At 37.4% G+C, this 14,265-nt stretch overlaps 1 long non-coding RNA gene across 3 annotated transcripts in view; it reads left to right on the top strand.

Moving 5' to 3' along the window:
- LOC118927775 (uncharacterized) overlaps positions 1-6,623 on the top strand; it is a 29,654-nt gene extending 23,031 nt beyond the window's left edge. The window contains exons 2-5 of one of the 3 annotated variants that reach the window (XR_005030958.2): positions 1,119-1,212; positions 1,314-1,456; positions 1,544-1,767; positions 6,129-6,623. This is a non-coding gene — a long non-coding RNA (uncharacterized LOC118927775). Of the gene's footprint in view, positions 1-1,118; positions 1,213-1,313; positions 1,457-1,543; positions 1,768-1,935; positions 2,316-6,128 lie in introns of those variants that run through there. The other 2 variants (XR_008994430.1, XR_005030956.2) reach the window with 2 other exon arrangements.
- Positions 6,624-14,265: the final 7,642 nt, after the last annotated feature.

Raw genomic sequence — 14,265 nt, 5'->3', positions numbered from 1 at the left:
CTAAGGCTCTGCACCAGAAGAGGGACCAGCCACCTTTGACCTCCCTTTTGGTCTCAGAGTCTTAGACTGTGGCCACCCATCAGATCTAGCATGTTCTGTAGGCCTCTGGGATCCTTTCTGGTGTGCCTTGACAATCCAGAATTCTGGGGTGGGGTAGCTTCCATTTGCTGGTTAATTATTCATGGATTTAACTAATTATTCATGACAGCTAAAAGTTCAGACCAGTCCTAAAACAGTATACTCAGTAAATTTAAATTCTTAAGACAATAAAAGATGCAACAATAGGCTGAGGCTATGTAAAATCAGAACTGGCCATTCAGAGGCAAAGACTTCAAGACCGGATGTTGGGTTGTGCAAGCCAAGCCATCTGTTGTTTAATTGTTTTATCTGCCAGTGACTCATTCAGCATCTTTTAGCTTAGTGTCAGGCCAAGTCTGAGTAATAAGAGCAAAAGAGTCCAACTCAACTTTTTCCTCCTGCATAAGATCTTTTTTCCAACAAAAAGTAAGCTGTCTTTTTCCTACAAACAGACCACCTCTGGGTTTTTCCACACACTGCAAAGCACTAGTATGCTAGTATCTTGGAACATCTCCACTTATAATGCTTGACTAAAATTCTACACTGTTTGTCTTCCCAAGTAATGCACTCTGACCGCCTGAGTAGACTGTAAGCTCCTTTAAGGCCCAGGGAATGCCTTACCCATGTTGGTATTTATGGTTCCTTCCCATCTCCAATTTAGCACAGGGTCATGCAAGTAGGCACTCTATAAATATGTGTTAATGAATAACTATGGCCCAGCCCACATACATGCAGCCAGTCTCACTGATATGAGGGTGACCTAGCCAGGACATGTGGGGAAGGAGTTTCAGAGGCAGTCTGGGTGGGCTGCATATGTCTCACAGCTGGCAGGCAGCGTCCACAGACCCCACACCAGGTACATGTGAAAGCCAACGTCTTTATGCCTTTAAAAAAAGAAAAAAAAGTCCCTGGTCAAACCTGCCTGGACTGTGCTTACCATTTACTTAACCCCAAATTGGACAACATTCACTAGGCTTCACTTGTGCTCTTTCCTTTAGTTGTAATTTAACTATTTTTACCATTTCCCTTCTTTACCCAAGAGAGCAATCCCTGAAAACAACCAACTGGAGGATTCTACTAAGGGCAGCACGGTGTCTATTTCCTGTCCGCTATGGCCACTTACTCAGACGACAGGTAATCAGTTTCAACTCCTTCAACCGAAATGGAAATTTGAAGAGCAGGGAATATGACCAGAGTGTCACGAAGCTCTTATTAAGTCAGGATCTGTTTTTTAGTGCAAGTAGAGACCGCATGCTCATAGCCCTGGATGACCATGGAAGGAGGGGGTCAGTCTTCTGTCCTTTGGACAGTCCCCCCTGGCTTTATGACTGTGGGTGACTCATTCAGGAGTCTGGCAACTTTCTTCCTGCCATTAAAGGTAAGAAGGAGAGTGGGCATATTATGAATTGCTTCTCAGGCTTAAGGATATTATGAGAATGAAATGCTTCTTGTTCATCCCTTTTAGGAAAAGATACACCAAAAAGTGTGGATTCCTGGATTCACCTTTTCCATAAAGTGTATCCTCTTCCTGTCTCCCTGATTTCTAGGAATAGGACCATTTGCTACTTGACACCTTTCCAGAGGCAACCAGTCAAGTCTTACCAAGTCTTTCTTCCCAAAGCCTATGCATCTGTCCTTTTTTATATACATCATTCCTCCACTTAGCCTAGTACCAAGGATCAGTGAAATGTAAGCTGTTGTACTGGTTGCACTGGGTAGAAATAAGAATGAGACAAAGAGATGGATAGAAATAAGAATAAGATGGAGAAATGGGTAGAAATGGAAATAAGACTTGGTTCTCACCATTAGGAAGTTTACAAAACTTCTTAAGGATTACAATTCTCAACTATTTCTCAGGTTTTTTCCTCACACATAAGAAATTGGAAGTTCCAAGTCTAATCTCTCATCTGCCATCTCTTACTCATTTTCTCTATCAAGCACTCATTCTACTACCAAATTAAGATTTCTAAATAAACATTTTACTCATGTCATTTCATGGAGTTAAAACTTTCAATAGCGCTGCACGGCTCACAAGAGAAAAATCACTCTTAATTTAACTCTTAATTTGGTTTTTAAATTCAAGAGCTTCTAAAATCTGGGATGAATTTATTTCCTGACCTTACTTCCCACAACTTCCTGTGGTAAATTTTCTGCTTGGACAAATTGGTTAGATTATGAAAAGTATACATCCTTACAGAACAGCAGTACACTCATAGGCACTGAGAAGTGACTGGTGGTTATGAAGGGGGAGGGGTTGAGATGGGTGCAGGGTGGGAGCAGGAGGGGGCTAAAGGGGCACAATAATCCACAATCACAATATAAGTTGATCACAGGGACTGTTGAACCCCTGTGATGTGCATTTGAAACTAACATAAGATTGTATATTAACACTTTAATTAAAGAATAAATAAAAATAAAAATAAAAGTGAGTCATCCAAATTCCAAAAAAAGTATACATCCTTTTCCCACTGCAATCGACTTGTGCATATATTCAAGAATGGATTGGCTATCTTCTGTGAGGCAGTGCTATTATAAGAGATGGTGCACGGTTTCTGCACTCAAGGCAGTGAACTGACCATGGCAATGACAGGAGTGTCCTGGACATAGCGAAGCACTGGATGTGGTGGGAGCCCACAGAACCGCACCTGCTCCAGCCTCGGAGAAGCCAAGCAATGTTCCTTGGAGAAAATGACAGACATCTAAAGCGAGACACAAAGATCCAGTAGAAGTTAAGCAGTAAGTTGAAGAAAGTGTGTACCAGACAGAAAAAACAGGGTGTTCAATGGCCAGGTGATGAGAACATTTTGAGAGAACTCAAATCAGAATAGAATGTTAAATACAACTGTGTGTGCGCACATGCACACACGTGCGTGCATGTCGAGACAGGGAAATTCCAAGGGGGGCTAAAGAGGGAAGCAAGTCCAGATCACTTGAGATCTCATAAATCAGGCTAACGGGTTCAGACTTGACAGGCTTGAAGCAACAGAGTGGCATGACCCGCTTTGGCCGTCATCTAGACACTGCACCTAGTCCCACAAATCAGGAATAGAGTGTTTGGGAGCATTAAGTAAGGCCTTTCTTTCTAGGAGTATTATTAATGATCTTGTTGAGATGTTTGATTAACATCCCTGCATTAGTTGTGAAAGTGTAAGAAATCCAATGGAATCATTCTTTGAGAATTCAGCCTCTTGCAGGTCCTTAGAAGAATGATGTGAGAGATTTGCCTAAACCAATGTAGAGAAAAATTTATCACCTGGTGGTATTTCATGTCAAATTACTTTCATAAAGATAATCACTACCACTGCTTGAGTGCTTATTACAAGGTCAAACACTCATATTATTTTGTATGAGATACATATTATTATACCTGTTTTAGGGATGAGAAAGATGAGACTCAAACAGTTTGAGGATCTGCCTCAAGGTCTTAAGGTTCATGGTAAATATTTGCTTATTATGAACAAATAAAGCCAAAATTAGAACCCAGAACTATCTGACTCCAATGTGCAGGTAATTTTAAAGTTTTATTTTGCTGAAATTTACTCCTTATTAATCAAAGATACTTTAGGATATTTCCTTTCCCATATCCTTTCTCATAAGTCCAGGTGTACAGGTGACTATGCTTTGCCCAGAGTGGTAGGTATATAACAAATACACATAGCACTGGATTACAAAATGAGGAGTAAAGGAAGGATACCCACAGGAAGAGAGTGAGGGATGTTTTAGGGCAGTTTGGATGGGAGAGCAGAATTTAAGCCATGCACTATGAGTAGGACTAATGTTTCTGTCACTGACTTCAGCTCAGACCCATGCCTTATAGTAAGAGCTAGTGGGCTGGAGTGAAACTGCTTCTTGCTTATGGCCCATTTGAGAGGTGTAATGAATGGTTCCTTACATAAGGCGCCCTTTTATGGAAGTATGTAAGCACACCGAACAGAATCCTCCAAAGACAGAGGCCTGTGTCCAGGTTTTAAAAACCACCAACCAACCCGACTCAGAAACAGTCATGCATTCAGATGTGCAGGAGCTGAACAACTTCAGGACTGTTCCCAGCCAAACAGCACAGGGTCAAAAACAAACAGCAGCAGCTCGCTCACATGAGGTTTCCAGGAATCATCCTCCCCAATAAGGAAAAGAGGCAAAATCTGCTTGTTAACCAATTCCAGTCTGACAGGGTAACTGTGGGTTCCCCCCCAAATGGTTTACTGTTTAATAACGGAAAAAAAATGAAAATGATCCAAAACCTTGAAAATAGGTTAGGAACTCAATGAGAAGTCAGAACATTTCAGCTGATATTCTACCACTTCCTAGGAAGCAAGCAGACGGACGCTTATTGCAACATTGCTTGTGATTAGAAAACAACCTAAATATCCGTTAATGGGAGACTGCTGATACGTAGTGCGGTCCTATCGGAGTCCACCATAAAACAAGGAAGAAGGAAGTACAGCTGGGGGCTAATGAGTACTCATAGGGCTAGTCCTCCCTGTCGTCAAGTTGAGAGAAAAAAAACAAATTTCAGAAAATATATGCAACTTGATGACATTTAGGTATTGAAAAATAAAGTGAAACTAAACTTGAGCAACTCTATATCTTTTCTAAAATAAATGTATTGGAAAAAGTTCAGTGAAATAATCAATGAATTTTGACACATGTGCATGCACACGGGCATGAGCCTGTGCACATGCGTGCACACACAGCGAGACTACACAAATCAAGGTACAGAACACTTCCCAAACGACTGAGACTCTTTCATGTCTCTTACCAGTGAACTCTTCTCAGGAATGTTTTAGAGATAATACCCAGTCCTTGTAATTAGATTATGTGATAAGCACTTCCATACATCATTAATAGGAGCTTAATTAGTGGATGTGTTCTATAAAGCAATTTTATAATAGCATCAATAGTATTAATGCTTAAATTCTTTACTAAGGAAGATTTGATCTTCTTGGAATCTATCCTAAGCAAATCCTATGAGATGAAATAAAACACATACATATGAAGATGCTCACCACTACAAAAATGATATTTAAAAATTAGAAATTGGGGAGATATAGGTCAAACGATACAAACTTTCAGTTAAAGAATACATTTTGAGGATCTAATATATGGCATGGTGACTGTACTTCACAATATAGTATCATACACCTGAAGGTTGCTGAAAGTAGATCGTAAGCATTCTCAGTACAAAAAAAAAGCTAACTATGTGAGGTGATGGATGTGTTAATTATCTTGCTTTTGGCAATTTTTCTAAAATGTGCATGCATATCAAATCATCACATTGTACTCTTTAAATATATACAATTACATTTGTCAGTAATTGCTCAAGAAGGCTGGGGAAAAATTAAAGCACACACAAAAAAGTTAGAAATAGGCTAAATACCCATCATAAAGGAATGGTTAGATTATAATATGTCCACTTGGTGAGATGGCTTGCAGTCCTTAAGAATTAAGTTTTTAAAATTTTATGAAATTAAAATATAGTCATAGTGATTAGGTACTAATTAATAAGGATGAGATAAAATGAGAAACTCAATATGATCCTAATTTTGAAAAGCATTACTTTTATGGAAAAACAGCTTGGTGTTCTCTCTAGTTAATAGGAATATAAGAAATTTTAATTTTGTAGTCTTGCTTTATGTATTTTTCAAAAAATTTTATAATGTCATGTATTTCTTTTATAATCAGAAGAAAACCTGATTTCAAAAAGCAAGGAAGCGAAAGCAAAAGAATCATTGTTGGTTCAGTTATTTCAAGGATGAAGTAAACGCCTCTCCAAGGTTGACTGCAATTTCCATACAGTTTACACTGGAAACTTAAGTGATGGAAACAACAATGCACAGAATAGATCAAAAGTCAAATGGATACTTCTGTGAGGAATCTTATGACACACACCTTGTTTTATAGATAATAGAGGTTCATCCTTGCAGTGTTTTATCAAAAGGAAAAGACCGTGGAAGCTGCATAAAATCTGTGCTATTCCTTCAGTGGGGAAAAAAGGGAGAAATAAAAGAAGCTCAAGCCTCTATACTGACTCATTTTCATCTTCTTTTCAGAGTTCACAGGAGAGGTCAAAATCCCCCAATCTGGAAGCCTCTGGAGGGAACCTAAAGTCCTCCTAACACCCACAGAACGTACATTACGTGCATAAGCAAATACTGGCCTACTCTTTAGTAGTTTTAAAGTTCTTTACCAAAGAGAAAGATTTGAGGCCAGAAGCTGCATTCCCGGTGGACCCTTAAATAACTTCTTGCTTTATTTTTCCTGGAAGTTGGAGGGAAAAATAAGTATGCCAAGATCTGTGTAACAGAGTCCATATGGATGGAGCAGGAAGATACTAGAATTTTAATTTATATATTCATCTCTTTTTAAAATTTCTATTCTCTATGTATAATTTTAAAATAAATATTCACGTGTGTGTGTGTGTGTGTGTGTGTGTGTGTGTGTGTATTCATGATCACATTTTTAAGTGGTGGAGGTACATGCAAAAGAAAAATTAGAGACAGTTTAGACCAGAGGACTCAGCCTCAAGAATTTTAAAAAATCAGACCAGATTTAAGATTATCACTCTCTCAGTAAGCTTAAAAAAATTTTTTTTTATTTTAAAGACTTTATTTTTTTTTAGAACAAGTTTGGGTTCACAGCCAAGTTAAGAGGAAGGTACAGAGATTTCCCATATACCCTTTGCTCCATGCTTGCACAGCCTCCCCCATTCTCAACATCTCCCACCAGAGATACATTCGTTATTATTGATGAACCTACATTGATTAGCACACCATAACCACCCAAAGTTCATAGTTTAGGGTTCACTCTTGATGTTGTAAATTCTATGGGTTTGGACAAATATGTAACAGGTATCCTTCCTTATAGCATCATACAGAGTATTTTCACTGCCCTAAAAATCCTTCTGTGTTTTGCCTATTCATTTGTCCTTCCACCTTCCAACTCCTGGCAGTCACTGATCTTTTTCCATCTCCAGAGTTTTGCCTTTTCCAGAATGTCATATAATTGGAATCATAGTATTTAGCTTTTTCATATCAGCTTCTTTTACTTAGCAATATGCATTTAAGCTGCCCATGTCTTCTCATAGCTTGATACCTCATTTCTTTTTAATGCTGATTAATATTCCATCCAACATTAAAAAGAAACGTCTGTATGTATCACAATGTATTAATCCATTCATCTATGTTTTGGTTGCTTCCAAGTTTTGACAGTTATGAAGTGAGCTGCTTTTAAAACCATTCATGTGCAGGTTTTTATTGGACCGAAATTTTCAACTCCTTTGGGCCAGTACCAAGGAGCTTGAGTGCTGGACCATATGGTAAGAATATATTTAGTTTTTTTAAGAAACTGCCAAACTCTCTTCTAAAGTGGCCGTACCTTTTGCATTCCCCCTTGCAGTGAATGACAGTTCCTGTTCTACGTCTTCACCAGGGTATGGTGGTGTCAGTGTTCCAGATTCTGGCCATTCCCATAGACGTGCAGTGATATTTCACTGTTGTTTTAATTTGCATTTCCCTAATGACATATTATTATATGGAGTATCTCTTCATATGCTTATTTGCCATCTGTTTATCTTCTTTGGTGGGGTGTCTGTTAAGATCTTTGGCCCATTATTTAATCAGGTTGTTTCCATATTATTAAAGCATTTTAAGAGTTCTTTGTATATGTGAGTAACAGTACTTTATGAGATGTGTCTTTTGTGAAAAACCACTGAATTATATACTTCGAGAAAGTGAATTTTATGGTATGTGAATTATCTCACTTTTAAGAGCTATGAAAAAATATTGATGACTAGTCTCTATTCATATCAATCAAACTCAAGTATCTGAGGATAAGGTCTGGGCATTTGAATCTTTGAAGGCTCCTTGGTGATTTTGAAGCACCACAGGATTATAATTTGTTGCATTAAATAAACCATCAATCTTTTTGATTGTGAATTTGTTGGCAGAGATTAAGAAGGTTTTGACCTTCCATTGCTCTGATGGTTAATTTTGATAGGGCGTATGTAGGAAAAGGCCTAGAGTAATTATAGCTAAATTCACCCATGCCAGAATTCACAAGTGCTATCAACAACAAAAAATTATTTCATTATATTATAATGTGTTTTTTAAAAAAACAGTTTTCCCCAGAGCTAATCAGTTATCATCTCCTCATGTATTCTCTGCATGGTAATATCACCGAAGAGCCTTCAAAGGATGTAACATTACTTTTGATTATGGTGTCAGTGTAACAATCTGTACTGTCAGGTTTTTGTTGTCTTGTTTTGCTTCCAGTCTACTCCTTATTCAAAGCCCACACAGGGATAGCCATGGTAACACCAAGTTTTGAGGACTTCTCCCTTTGGACAATCCCAGGAGTGGGATGCAGCCTTCAGATCCTGGGTGGTCCAAAGTTGTGGGGTCAGGTGCTTGAAGTGAGCCTCAGGTAAACTATTTCACCCACCTAAGTGAAGGCAAGAACCACAACTGCTCAGTGGTTTTTAATTTTACTTTGTCATTTGTTATATTCCTACTTAATTCCAAAGAGGAAGTTGGAGAAATTTGATTGTTTGTCTAATAAAGTAGATGTAGGTCCAGAGCAGGCCTTATAAGCAAAGTATTGGATTTGCAGCATGCTTCCTTACGCAGAGAGATAGAGCCTAATAATTCCCCTCTTCACCTGGATCCTGCATGTCACGCAGAAGCAGCAGGACAAAGCCACGCAGAAGATACAGATGCAAGAGCAAAGATCTTGTACACTCCGCTAGGAAACACCTCGTTTCTGCTAAGATATTCACATCATGTGCACATTTTTGTTATTAGAAGAAGTTTGCACCTTTGAGCAATAACCATCCTGAAACATGTAAGTAAACAATGGTTTTCAAACTTTTAATCTGCTGTTAATAAGCATAATGGATGAAATGCAAAATACACTTCAGGAACATATGGTTATACAAAAATATATATATATTCCCATCTATAATTTTATAACTTTTTATTCCACACGAGAAAGCATATCAGAACTGAAGTAGTGAAAGTAATGTTAGCAATTATTGAATCGAGTGGTGGATATAAGTCTCTTGTTCATTTTACCAGGCTTTGCTAATACTGAATTATACTAAGTATATTAATAATTAATTTGGAGAGTCAATTCAGTAGAAATAGATTAGTATAATCTATTGAGGTCGGTTCAATATGGGATAATGCTGAATCTATTGAATTTAGAATCACTCTAATAATCTAATAATAAACTCAATTTAAGCGAACTTCTTACTAGATACTTCTGTCCTAGTCATGGTAAAATAAACTGGTACCTGACAGGCTTCCCACTATAAACAACTACAAAACTAGGTAAAATTAATTTTTTTTTAAAAAGCTGTTTTCAGACACTGGACAACATGTGGGGAGGACTATATAATTCTTGAAAGAAGGGAAAGAAACCAAATTACATACATACAAAAAAACTTTACTGATGAATTTTCTCAAAAGGAGAGAAATAATACTAATCTTATATAGCTGTTTTCAGAAAACAGAGGAAGGGAGCACTTACAAACTTGTTTTATGAGACCAGAATTACTCTGATATCAAAACCAGAAAGAGACATTACAAAAAAGGAAAACTACTGACCAATATTGTCTTGAACGTAGACAGAAAAGTCCTGAAGAAAATTCATCAGACTGGGCCCAACAACATAGAAAAAGAATAATCATCGTGATCAAATGGTACTTATTCCAGAAATACAATGTTAGTTGATTTGAATACAAATTGATGCAATTAAACAACAAAGAAGAAAAATCATATGATCTTCTCCACTGATGCAGGAAAAGCATCTGACAAAATTCAATACTCATTCATGATTAAACTAAGCCAACACAGAATAAAAGGAAATTTCTCCAACCTGATAAAGGATATCTATTTATAAAATCTATAGCTGGCAATATACTTAATGGTGAAAGATTAAAACACTTTCCCCCTAAGATCAAGATCATGGCAAGTATGTCTGCTCTTAACTTGCCTAATACAGGCCTTAGATGATTTTACCAGAGGTCTTCAACAGCGTAATAAGAATGAGAAATAAAAAGAATAAAACTGTAAAAGAAGTAAAGCTGTCCTTATTTGCAGATGACACAATCATGTTCATAGAGAATCTGGAACAACTTAAAAGCTACAAGAGCCATTAAGTGAATTTAGGAAGTACACAGGATGCAAGGTCAATATACAAAACTCAACTGTATTTCTATATATTAGCAAATGAGCATTTGAAAAAGTAAGTTTAGCATATAAAAGTGTAGGCAAAGGGTCTGTTTGTGTTTATACAGAGGATCAAAGCCTAATTGGGCTACCCCAAAAATGAACTAAGATACGATATGAAAAAGAACTTCCAACATCAGCACTCTCTGGAAGACTCATGCCAGAAGATGATCATCAAAAAACCCCAACAAAGATCCACGCACTGCTACAGCTGTAGATGCACTCATCCCACCCGTTCCTGGACTTGCCATGGGAATGAGGAAGGAGATATCTAAACTGGCTTGTGCATACAGTAAAACAACAAATTTGACTGGATCTATACTGTTGGAACTCAACCAAGAATTTGGAGAAGTGCAAATTGTAGCGCTCCAAAGTCTTACAACTACAGACTATTTACTGTTAAAAGAACATATGGCATGTGAACAGTCCCCAGGAATGGGTTGTTTTAATTTGTCTGATTTCTCTCAGACTGTTCAAGTTCAGTTGGACAATATCCACCATGTCATAGATAAGTTTTCACAAATGCCTGAGGTGCCTAACTGGTTTTCTTGGTTTCACTGGAGATGGCTGGTAATTACAGATATGCTTTGGTTATGTAACTATACTCCTATTATGTTAATGTGTGTGCGCAATTTAAGTAGTAGCTTAAAACCTATATAGGCTGAAGTTACTCTACAAGAAGATATGTCAAAGAAATAATCAATCTTCCCATGTTTTCTTCCGCCTGCTACTTCTATAGCTTTTCTTCTTCCTTCCTAATTACAACCCTTAAATAGAATTCGTGCCTCATATCAAATTTACCGAGTATCATAACTCCTCCAAGTGTAAAGATACCTCAAGACAAATGCTGGGCATAGAAGCCACAGGGCATAAATATGCAAAGATGTAAAAAGCTAACCTTTTCAAACAATAAGGCTTCCCTCTCACTTACCAACTTCACATTTCCCTGTATGGCCCCGGAAGATGACTGGTTAGCCAGAGACGGGTAAGATTCCTCAAGGGAGGAACAACCTAAGACAGGCACAGTCGCAGGGGGGCCATCAGGTGAGAAATTGGGGATCAACAGAGGTGAGGCTTAGAACCTCACCCCCCCTGTTCTGAGAGAAATCTTCTGCATCCGTGGATGTTTTATTGCCCTTGTCTAGCTTGGATTAACACATAGTCTACAGGCACACACCTGATCATCTACATTTGCTCTCTTACAACACTAAACTATGTTTTCTACCTTTATCTTGTATCTACCTACCATTTCAGCATTTTATTAAAAATAATAATAATAAAGAGAGAAATGTAGTATCCACACATAAATCAAGTATAAAAACCAAATGAGTATTCATATTTGAACTGACTGTTTAGAGTTCATAATGCATGAGCAAAACCGAAAGTTTCTGTGATGACTGCCCTTGTACTGTTCACTATGTAACTTATTCATTATGTAAGAATTTGTTCTCCATGTAAGAACTTGTTTGTTATGCCTCAGAAGATTGGAGACTGACGAAAATTAGGCTTGGGGTGGATTAATGATTGTGCATTGAGCATTGACTCCCCTATACAGAATTTTATTGTCGTTAACAACCATTTGATCAATAAATATGAGAGATGCCCTCACAAAAAAAAAAAAAAAAAGGACAGACTTCCAATGGTAAAATAAATAAGTAACCGGGATGTAATGTATAGCATAAGGAATATAGTCAAGATAATGTAACAGCTTGGTAGGGTGATAGCTGGAACCTCGAATTATGTATATAAATGTTCTACCACTGTGTTGTACACTTGAAACTAATGTAATGTAATACTGTGCGTCAACTACCCTTCAATAAAAAAATAATTATTATAAAAGAAAAAAAAAAAAGTAAGTTTAACATAATCCCATTTAGAATAACATTAAAACTCCAAAAACTCAGATATATACTTAATAAGATATATGTAAGATATATACTCTGAAAACTGTAAAACATTGCTTAAAGAATCAAAGGAGACAAATGGAAAGACATCCTGTGTCTTCTTAAGATGTCAATTCTCCAAAAATCGATCTAAGGGGATTTAACACAAACCCAGTCAGATTGCCAGAAGACTTTTTTGTAGAAATTGACAAATGGACTATAAAATTTTATAGAAATTTGAAGGGCCTAAAAGAGATAAAGCAATTCTGAAAAAAGAAAATGAAAAAAGTTGGAGGAAATACACTATCTAACTTAAAGATTGCTATAATGTTATGGTAATCAAGACAATATGGTGTTGGCATAAAGACTGACGAAGAGATCACTGAATTAGAATACAGAACAAGAGCAACCTATATATATTGACTTTTTTTTACCAACATACCAAGGAAACTAAATGGGGAAAGGAAATAGTCATCAAATGGCGCTGAAATGATCGGCTGTTTATGCAAAGAAAAATCAGCTGTGAACCAAACACAAAAATTAATTTCTGAGATGAATCGTAGCTCTTAATCATAAAAACTGAAATCATAAAGCTTCTAGACAAAAACAGAGGGGGTTATTTTTACAACTTAGAGATAGGTAAATATTTGTCAGGATCCACAAGGCACTAATCATTAAAAAAATAATAAAATGGACTTATCAAAATTTAAAACCTCTGTTTGTCCAAAGACTGTTAAGACATTGAATAAGCAAGCTACACATAGGAAAATACAGCACACATAGCTGACAAAAGACTTGCATCCAGAAATATATGAACTCAGTCCTATGACTCAATAATAAAAAGATGAACAACCAATTTTTAAAAAGTAGTCAAGAAGACTTCTGCATCCCAAAATATGGAGCAGACATACTTTTCCTTACTCCCTCTACTAAGTGCAACTAAAAACTCTGATATTCTATACAAAGCAAAAACAAAAAGCCTCTGAAAAGTGGGGAGAGGACAGACCAAGGATGGACTTCAGGAACTGAGGAACGAGGTAGAGAGTTCCTGAGTTTTCTTTTTGCTTTGTATGTCCCCGACTAGATGCTGGAGAGGCCAGCATCCTGGAAATGCCAATGGGTGGGCATACACACGCTCCCCTAGAAAAGCCTGCTGGCTCTAGCCAAAGGACCAGACGGGACAGCCTAGGAAGACAGAAAACTGTTATACAACAATTACTCTAGTTCAGCCAAACACTCCAGAAAAAACTGCAAGCACAATCCCATCCTCACCAGCAAAGGCCAAGTAGGAAGCCTTGACCTCTACCCTTGTGAGGTTATAATGAGGCATCCCAGGCCTCCTCCCAGCCTGACCCAGGGTGATATCAGAGGTTACAGAGCTGAAGATTTAGTCCTGGCTTTACTTGAGTCTTTGAGTCCAGTTGTTCAACTTTTTTTGTATGCTATGAGGCAATGAATTGCCTTTTCAGACTAAACCACTTGAATGGGGCTTAATTAAGAGCCCTAATTTGACTTAAAATTATTTTTTTCGGCTACCTAAACTCTGTTATGTACTCTATTATCTCAATTTCCTATCCCTCCAGGCTTCTTACTGAACCCTTCTCTTCTATTTAATTATGTTGGCCTGCCTACCCCACTTCTGCTAGTGCCCAGCTTTGTATCCTCTACTGCATATGCTCTATCACATTGTTTTCTTGATGAAATCAATTCTATTGGGCTATAACTTGCCTGCAATAGGTATCCACTTAAAATGTACAATTTGATGAGTTCTGACTCTTGCATGTACCAGTGAAACTACAGCTACTTACAATCAATATATTGAATATTATCACACCATCAAAAGTTTCATCTTGTCTCTTGGTACTCTATTCTTCAGCCCCAAGTTTTTTTGGTCACTATATTTGCATTTTCACTCTAGTTGGTATTTACCCTTACTTTGTGTCTGGCTTCTTTTGTTCAGAATGTATATTGTATTTATCTGTAGTTCATTCCTTTTCATTGCTGCATAGTATTCCACTGTACAGATATACAATGCATTTTGTTTATCCACTTACCAGGTGATTTGGGCTGTTTCCTAT

The sequence above is a fragment of the Manis pentadactyla genome, chromosome 16 (genome assembly GCF_030020395.1).
Source record: "Manis pentadactyla isolate mManPen7 chromosome 16, mManPen7.hap1, whole genome shotgun sequence".
Taxonomy (NCBI): domain Eukaryota; kingdom Metazoa; phylum Chordata; class Mammalia; order Pholidota; family Manidae; genus Manis; species Manis pentadactyla.
The sequence above is the reverse complement of the archived record's forward strand: the minus strand, read 5'-3'. Positions and strand labels throughout refer to the sequence as shown.